The sequence below is a fragment of the Myotis davidii genome, unplaced genomic scaffold, assembly GCF_000327345.1.
Source record: "Myotis davidii unplaced genomic scaffold, ASM32734v1 scaffold313, whole genome shotgun sequence".
NCBI lineage: Eukaryota > Metazoa > Chordata > Mammalia > Chiroptera > Vespertilionidae > Myotis > Myotis davidii.
Genome location: NW_006286275.1, coordinates 1,023,463 through 1,032,501, shown reverse-complemented (window position 1 = coordinate 1,032,501; position 9,039 = coordinate 1,023,463). Strand labels below are relative to the sequence as shown.

Below are 9,039 nucleotides of genomic sequence, written 5' to 3'. Positions count from 1 at the left end.
AAGTTTTGGGTTTGATTCCACCCACAATTCTTTATACTGTTTACAAGAAGTCCAAAGAAAAGTCTGCTATGCATTTTGGATCTCTGCCTGCTAAGATTTTTATGGAATAAAAAAATGATATTATATTTCATAGATAGCGTCTGGGCAAGGTCAAGGCAAGCTAGTGCCACAGGAAAAGTTGAGAGAACTTGTGTCTGCTGATCTCTCTAGTCCCATAAGCTGGAGCCTCAGTCTATTCTTATCCAAAATGAGGACAAGAACAGCATAATCGCTTTAATTCTTTTTTTTTTCATTTTTTAAATCTTTATTGTTGAAAGTATTACATATGTCCCCTTTATTCCCTTCATTGACCCCTTCTAGCCTGCCCCTGCTCTCCCACATACATTTATTTTCAAACAAAAGTTTCCATGTGTTTATTATACATTTCTATTAAATATGCACAGCTGGCTCAAAAAAATCATGATCCATACATTAGCACACATTCTGGAAAGTTTCTCAGATCTATCAGGATGGGCTTCTCTTGTGACTCAATTGAATCTGGGTTTTAGGCTCAATCCGCAGTGTGGGGCATGCAGAAGGCAGCTGATCAATGATTCTCATCATTGCTGTTTCTATACAGTAGGGCCCTGCCCTTTTCATTCCCTTAAGCATGCTATGCATTTTGGATCTCTGCCTGCTAAGATTTTTATGGAATAAAAAAATGATATTATATTTCATAGATAGCGTCTGGGCAAGGTCAAGGCAAGCTAGTGCCACAGGAAAAGTTGAGAGAACTGGGGTCTGCTGATCTCTCTAGTCCCATAAGCTGGAGCCTCAGTCTATTCTTATCCAAAATGAGGACAAGAACAGCATAATCGCTTTAATTCTTTATACTTTGAACATGTTATAATGCCCGATGGGCCTATGCAAATAGGATGTGGGGGTTGTAAACTGAGAGAGGGTTTGTGGGCAGTAGCCTCAGTTATTAGACAGTGCACTCAGTGTTCTCAGGATTGATAAATTTAATCCTCACAAACCATGCCAGTCAGAATGCCAATTCAGATCTTCTAATACAGGTACAATTTCTAGGAAAATAAATTTGTGACTACTTTATGGTATTTTGTGGAACTTCCGATCTCTTTTTCAGAGTTTAGAGCCAACAGTTACCTTGAAGCTTCATGTAAAATGTTAAATCTGACATTTGAAAATCTAAATAATCAACATGCAGAGTCACTGAACTGGAAAGGAAAGCACTAATATGTTATGTATCAAATAATTACATGATGCACTAGGGGCTAATACAAAGGAAAAACTATAGATACATTCTTCACAATAAAGGACTTTGGTGTTTATAAAGAGGGGACAATAACGAAGGCAGATTATTAAAAGAATGTGAAGAGTAATAATTTAAAATGCATCTTAGGGCCAGTGGCACAATGGATAACGCGTCTGACTACGGATCAGAAGATTCCAGGTTCGACTCCTGGCTGGCTCGGAAAGACAAACAGTTCATTACTGCAACTAAAATACATTAAATACTATAAACAGTAGTGTGCAACTTAATTATTCTGATATGCTTAATGTTATCTAGAATACTTATTGAATGATGATATGAGTACAACATTTATATGTGTTCTTTCTGACTACGGATCAGAAGATTCCAGGTTCGACTATTTAAGAGTAGGCCTTCCTTCCCATGGCTGCTGGCACCAGCTTCCATCTGGCACCCGGGACCCAGGCTTCCCTCTGGCCGCCGGTAGGCACCCAGGACCCAGGCTTCCCTCCGGCTTCCCTCTGGCACCCGGGACCCAGGCTTCCCTCCGGCTTCCAGCAGGCACCCGGGGCCCAGGCTTCCCTTGCAGCCCCGGCTTTTATTATTATAGATGTGTTGGCTATCAGGCTGACTTAAAAGAAATGGTGCAAAACTGATTCATTAAAGAAATTTCAATCCAACTAAAATTTCAATCCAACTGAAGAAATTTCAATTCAACTAAAATTTCAATCCAACTGAAATTTCAATCTAACACTGAAGTGTGTTAGAAACAGCAAGTAAAGGAATGAACAGTCAGCTATCAAATGCAAGAAGAATTCCTGGAGAAAGTGGAAGTTTAGCAATATTTTGATAGAAACTAGACAACCCTGAAGTTCACACACAAAAGCTGTGGGAGGACAATTTGTGTGGAAGAAGAAACATAGAAAAAGGAAGTTATAATGGTCATGTATTGATTGGACACAGAAAACAAATTATGTTTACCTGAAGAAAAGAAGCTATATAAGAGATGGATGAACCTTAAAAGCAAAGCAGAGTTGGATTGTGGAATCTGTTCCCAGGTTTGAACCAATTATAATAAAAAGAGATGTTTGAAGAATGATTTTTTTTCTTTAACTAATTGTTGTGTAGACTTGAAAGATGAGGGATGGTATTCACTATGAAGAATAAAGTAGTTGCAATGAGGTGATAAGAGACTAAGCCAGAGCAGAAATTGGAGTGAGTAAAAATGGTGAGCCAAGTAACAAGAAAGAATAAGAATATCTGCAGGTCATAAAAAGGCTGTGCATTGGATATAAAAGAATTACCTGCAGGTGTGGAGCTTCGGAATCTGAGAAGATAATGGTACTAATGAATGTGTGGCAGTTGGAAAACGTTCTAGGATTTGGTAAATCAGAAAATACTATTGAAATATAATTTCAGGTAATGTAAAGATATTCAATTGGAGACATTTAATGTAGAGATTATTCTCTGGAAACACTGGACACTCCCAGAGATAAAAGATATACTTATACTGACATTTAGGTAACTTCCTGTAAAATTTCCAGGACCCCAGCCAATCACTGTTCTGTGAATTCACCTATCGATAAGCATTTCCCACACAATATCCACTAAGTTCTATGCAGTGATGGCGAACCTATGACACGTGTGTCAGAGGTGACACGCAAACTCATTTTTTTGGTTGATTTTTCTTTGTTAAATGGCATTTAAATATATAAGATAAATATCAAAAATATAAGGCTTTGTTTTACTATAGTTGCAAATATCAAAAAAATTCTATATGTGACACTACAACACAGTTAAGTTAGGGTTTTTCAAAATGCTGACACACCGAGCTCAAAAGGTTCGCCATCACTGTTCTATAGTCCCTTATTCTTAAATATAAGGACAGTGCAAAAGATAGGCAGACATTAGAATAAAGTTTAGAAGATAGCTTATAATGCTTAAAAGCTTAGATGCAATATAGAAACCAAACTGAACAAACACAAAAAAGGGTACTTGGAGGAAACAGAGAAAATGCACAAATAAGAATAAATATGCGCGCGCATGCACACACACGCACACAGTATTTTCAAAGAAATAAAGAGAGAAATAAGTATATAAAACATACCTAGGATGTTAGGAAAATATTTGATAGTAACATTCAAAAAGATAGATATTAAGCAGGAGGAAATCGCTCTGTTAGTAATAATGCCCCCACTACTGGATGGAAAATTACAGGGGGGGAAATACAATGGGAACAGAAATCTAGTTAAGAATTCCAGAGACAGACAATAAAGATAACTGAGGAGAAGACACTGTCAAAGAATAAATGAGAAAACTGCTCAGAATCTAAAGACACAACTATTTGGATTGCCCAGAACAACAAAAGGAAAAAAAGGCGTATATCTAGAAACATCTTAATAAATTTGAGAATAGCATGGAATAAAAGGGAAATCCTAGGCCCTGGCTGGGTAGCTTGGTTGGTTAGAGGGTTCTGAAATATTAAGTTTATGGGTTCTATCTCCTGCCAGGGCAAATACAAAAATCAACTAATAAATGCATAAATACGTGGAACAACAAATCAGGGTTTCTTTCTCTCTCTCTCCCCTTTTCTAATCTCTCTCTTAAAATCAATAAATTAAAAAAGAGAAATCTTAGACACTCCCAGGAAGAAAAAATATATAAAGTTATATGAAGAGAATTTGAAGTATAATTGTTTGAGGCTTCTTAAAGAGTAATTTTGAATGCAGGGCAATGCCTTCCAAATTCAGAGGAAAAAATGATTTAAGTTAGAGTTTCATCACCAGTTAAAACATAAATCATCTGGAATTATGAATATTTGGACTTAAAAAATTCCTATGCTGATAGAAAATGTTCTTGAGCAAATTTGAGAGAAAAACCATGACTGGAAACAAAAACGAGTTAAGAATGGGATTAAAAGTAGGATTTTTAAAACTGTAGCTCAAACTACCTAAGAATACAGAAAATACCAGGACCCCAGCTATACTCATTAAAGACCTGTTAGTCCAGACTGGACATCACAGATTGTTGGTAGTAATTGAGCATCTGGAAAAGTTTGTGCTAAGAATTCTATAGTCAACTGGAAAAAAACAAAAAACAACTAATAGAAAACAAAGACAATGAATAAAACCAAGACAAAATGGTCATTGTTCACATTGTTATGAAGGAGAAAATATATCATAAATCACCTCATCACTTATAAATAATACATTCTGACACAATTTCAATAATGTAAACCCAGACTTCTTATTTAATCAAAAATTATGATAAACTGTATAGGGTGAATGGGAATCAGGAGGGCAAGTGGGTATGAGTGGGTACAAAATACAACTCTTCAACTGCCCTAATATAAAGTCAAAGATCATATCTAAAATGATTGGTTTAGCCTGGCCAGTGTGGCCCAGTTAGTTGAGCACTGTCCTGTGCATCAAAAGGTTGCTGGTTCAATTCCTGGTCAGGGACATACCTGGGTTGTGGGTTCTGTTCCCTGTGGGTCACATAAGGAAGGCAACTGTTGGATGTTTCTCTTTCTCTCCCTTTCCTTTTCTCTCTTTCTCCCCTCCTTCTCTCTCCAAACATGTCCTCGGGTGAGGATTAAAACATAATAATAAAATAAAATTGATAAATCTAGAAATAGCAGTATAATCACATTATTTAAGAGAAGGAAATACATATCAGGAGAGCTAGCTAAAGTAATTAAATAATTGCCCAACTGGCATGGCGTGGTGGTTGAGTGCTGACCTATGAACCAGGGGGTCACGGTGAGATTCCAGGTCAGGGCACATGCCCTGGTTGTGGGCTCATTCCCCCGTGCAGGGGTGTGTAGGAAGCAGATGATCGCTGTTTCTCTCTCTCTTCCTCTCCCTTCTTCTCTCTCTAAAACCAATAAAAACATATTTTTTACAAAAAGTGGTTCAAGAACTCTGAGTTCCTGATTGGGGGTAATAAGTGAAGTCCATGGAGTGAAAATAGTGACAGCTTGTGGCATGGATTTCTAAATATGATGATTGGCAAGTCTGATCAAAGATGGCATCTTAGAGCCAATGACTTCAGTGAAACTTCACTTTAATGAAACTTTTAGAAAGATCATAAGATTTACAAATAGCTTATCAAATTCTCTCAGTCAATTTTGTGGGTAATACTAAATACCTTCCAGATTTTCATATAATTTCAAATGAGCATATCCAACTAAAAAATTTTATTTACACACATTGATAAAAAGTATGTAAGTGTTTTATCTCATTAATGTTAGGATCATGATATGACAAAACACTTATGTTTTCCTAATAAAACCATCACCAAGGTGAGGGAGCAGTCACACAATGTGTGACTGTAGTTAGTTCAGACACCAGACCTATCTAAAAATGCTGGGAGTTTAAAATATGAAGACTGCCCGGCTGGTGTGGCTAAGTGGTTGAGCATCAGACCATGAACCAGGAGGTCACATAGTTTGATTCCTGGTCAGGGCACATGCCCAGGTTGTGGGGCTCCATCCCTCGTAGGGAGCATGCAGCAGGAGGCATTCAATTGATGATTCGCTCTCATCACTGATGTTTCTATCTTGCTCTTCCTCTCTTTGAAATCAATAAAAACATTTTTAAAATAAAAAAAGACAAATATTGTATAAAAATAAAATAAAATATGGAGACATTTTATGGCAAAGAATTTTGAAATAAAGAAGGCATTTTGAGTTTGCCTATGAGATAAACAGTGACAATTACAGGATGTAAGAGACAAAGGATGGTTTTAATCAAAAGGAACTAAAAATTTTGATCAGTTTCTATGAAGACTGGTTCATATCTGTTCCACCAGATCCTGTTAACAGTAGGAAAGTTTCATGATAACTAGTCAGAAAAAAAAACAAAAAGTGACAAGGGCTGACAATAATTAATTTTTTTAAAGAAATATATTTAAAAGTAACATAATATCATAAAGAGAGTTGTTAGATAAGAGTTTTGATGAATTTGTATAATCTGTGGTCCTAGGCATTCCATATCCACTTCCATAAATGATGATTTTAATTCTGCCTCTGGCTTATGATATAGATAGAAAGATAAAAGTTTTGTTGCTGTTGTTTGTTTTTCCCAGCATCACCTCCAAACTAGCTCAGCTAGCTGAAGGCCTGGGCCGGGGAGTGGGGGCGGGCTAGAGGGCGTCAATGAAGGAAAAAGGGGGACATGTGTAATACTTTCAACAATAAAGAACTATTTTAAAAAAATAAAGTAGCTCAGTTATAGTCATCTCAACATATAGCACCTATTAACACCAAATGGTAGCAAAACAAAGTTCAGGTGAATTTATTGTTGAAAGATCATCTTAAAAGTCAAGTTAAATAAAAAAAAATGGAAAGCATTCATTATTATGAGATTAACTAATAAACACCATTCTATAAGTCAAGTGAACTCCCAATTTTAATTAAAATTTCAATTAAAACCAGGTAGATCTGAACAAATACATACACATATAATGAGTTTTTAAAAGGACTCATTAATTTTAAGCACTGGTTGTAATTTCTGCTCTCCACACATTTTCCTTTAGAACTCCAAACTACATTTTCCAAAAAAAGATCCCCTAGAAAGAAAAGTTGGCAGATAACAGTTTTTTTTAAAGGCCTAAAATAATAGTTAACATTAGAGGTTTTGGATGCATTAACTCTAATTCTCATGACAACAGCATGAGGTAGTTCTATGATTATCCTCTTTCAGAGGAGCAAGCTCAAACACAACCACATTAAGGAACTTGCCCACAGCCTTCCACTTTAACTTGTTGACTCATTCTTGTGGACTTTTTAAGTTCCTAAGGCTTCCTCTCACACTGTCCTGCTTACATCCACAGGTCTCCTGGCTTCTTGCCACAGTCTTTAGTAAGGGGTCCACTCTGCCCTGATGACCTGGCAGTGCATACAGGCTTGTTGGTGCTTTCCTCTGCCTGTTAATATAGCCTCGCTGTGTATCCCATTAAGGACCGATGCCTGAAATTTATCAGAGAATATTAGGGCAACACTCACACTGTAGTGCCAGTGGGATCTGGACTGTGCTGCCAGTCCTGGACTGCCTGTGGTCCTTAGCTGTGGGGTTTTAGACACGTCACTTAAACCTCTGGAATTTCAACTTCAGCCTTACAGATAAGTTGTAAGGATGGGGTTGAACTATATAAACGAACTAAGCTGGAACAGAGTAGATATACCACCAGTGGAAGCCTCTAAAGATGCCAGAGAGTAGAATCCGAGTCACCTGTCTAGTGTCTACTAGGACAGCCAGACTCTTAAACGTACTTTTTGGTAATATTAGTGACTACATGATAATTACCAGCTTCTCAATAGTGACGAAATAAGAAAAATCTGTTCAACAGATTCTTCAGTCCAGCACACCCCACACTGGAGATGGAGCCCACAACCTGGGCATATAGCCTGACTGGGAATCGAACCGTGACCTCCTGGTTCATAGGTTGAAGTTCAACCACTGAGCCACGCCTTCCATTTTTACGAACAATTATTATTAAGTCCACACTATGTACTGTTTTCATAAGGAACAAAAACACATTTAGTATTATAGAACCATAGAGAATCTGAGATATGAGTTAACCCCCTCATTTTGGGGATGAAGAACTTGAAGCCAAAGGAAGTTATGGGATTTTCCCAATGTCTTAATGTTGTTTACAGGCATAGTCAGAACTGAACCCAAGTCTCCAAGATTGCTTTTATTTTTTATTTTTAAGAAATAACTAGATTACATTAACATTGGAAACTAATAGTGTCTGTAAATGATTGATAACAATGCAGGTAAACACTAACTAGGCTATTAAAAAGATAAGAGATAAGTGTTGTGCACTGTTGGTGGGAATATAAATAGATGCAGCCACTGTGGAAAACAGTATAGAGGCTCCTCAAAAAAATAAAATGAAATAAAAAGCACAATTACCATACAGCCCAGGAATTCCACTTCTGAATATTTATCTTTAGAAAACAAAAACACTAACTCAAAAAAGGTATCTGCATGCCCATGTTCACTGCATTGGCTATATTTACAACTTGAGGCCCAGTGCACGGGATTCATGCACTGGTAAGGGGGCATGGCCTGCAGGGAGCGGCCCACTGAGAAAGCTCCACTCATCCCAGTCAGTTGAGCTGCTGTGGACCCACCCGTTGAGCGGCTGCTCCTGCTGCAGAGTGCAGCCACTCAACCTGGTCAGCCGAGCGGCACTCCCACTGTGGGAGTGCACAGACCACAGGGGGCAGGTCCCGCATTGAGCGTCTGCCTCCTGGTGGTCAGTGTGCACCATAGCGACTGGTTGACCACTCGTTCTGATTGTTCTGCTGTCCAGTCGCTGGGCTTTTATTATATAGGATAGCCAAGATATAGAAGCAACCTAAATGTCCCTCCACAGATGCATGGATAAAAAAGATGTGGTACATATAAACAACAGAAAACTATTCAACCATAGAAAAGAATGAAATCTTGCCATTTGCAACAACATGTATGGACTTGAGGTCAACACGCCAAGTGAAATAAATCAGACAGAGATAGACAAATACAATATGATCTCACGTATATGTAAAACCCCTGTTCCCCCTCCAAAAAAAAATAGTTTATAGATACAGAACACAGATTGGTGGTTGCCAGAGGCAGGGAGGTGTGGGATGGGTAAAAAGGGTAAATGTGTCAAAATGTACAAACTGCCAGTTATAAACTAAGTAAGTCCTGGGGATGTAATGTACAGTATGGTGACTATGTATATATAGAAAAGCCAAGTGACCAGAAGGACAGAACGGCCGGTTATAATGATGT

General features: G+C 37.8%; 1 protein-coding gene and 1 non-coding gene across 2 annotated transcripts in view; one reads left to right on the top strand and one right to left on the bottom strand.

Annotated features, from left to right (window-relative positions):
- Positions 1–9,039, bottom strand: part of FAM83B (family with sequence similarity 83 member B) — a 73,970-nt gene that overhangs the window by 3,253 nt on the left and 61,678 nt on the right. The gene's annotated exons all lie outside the window — the stretch shown is intronic.
- Positions 1,402–1,474, top strand: TRNAR-ACG. Its single transcript has one exon. It is a non-coding gene; the product is annotated as a tRNA-Arg (tRNA).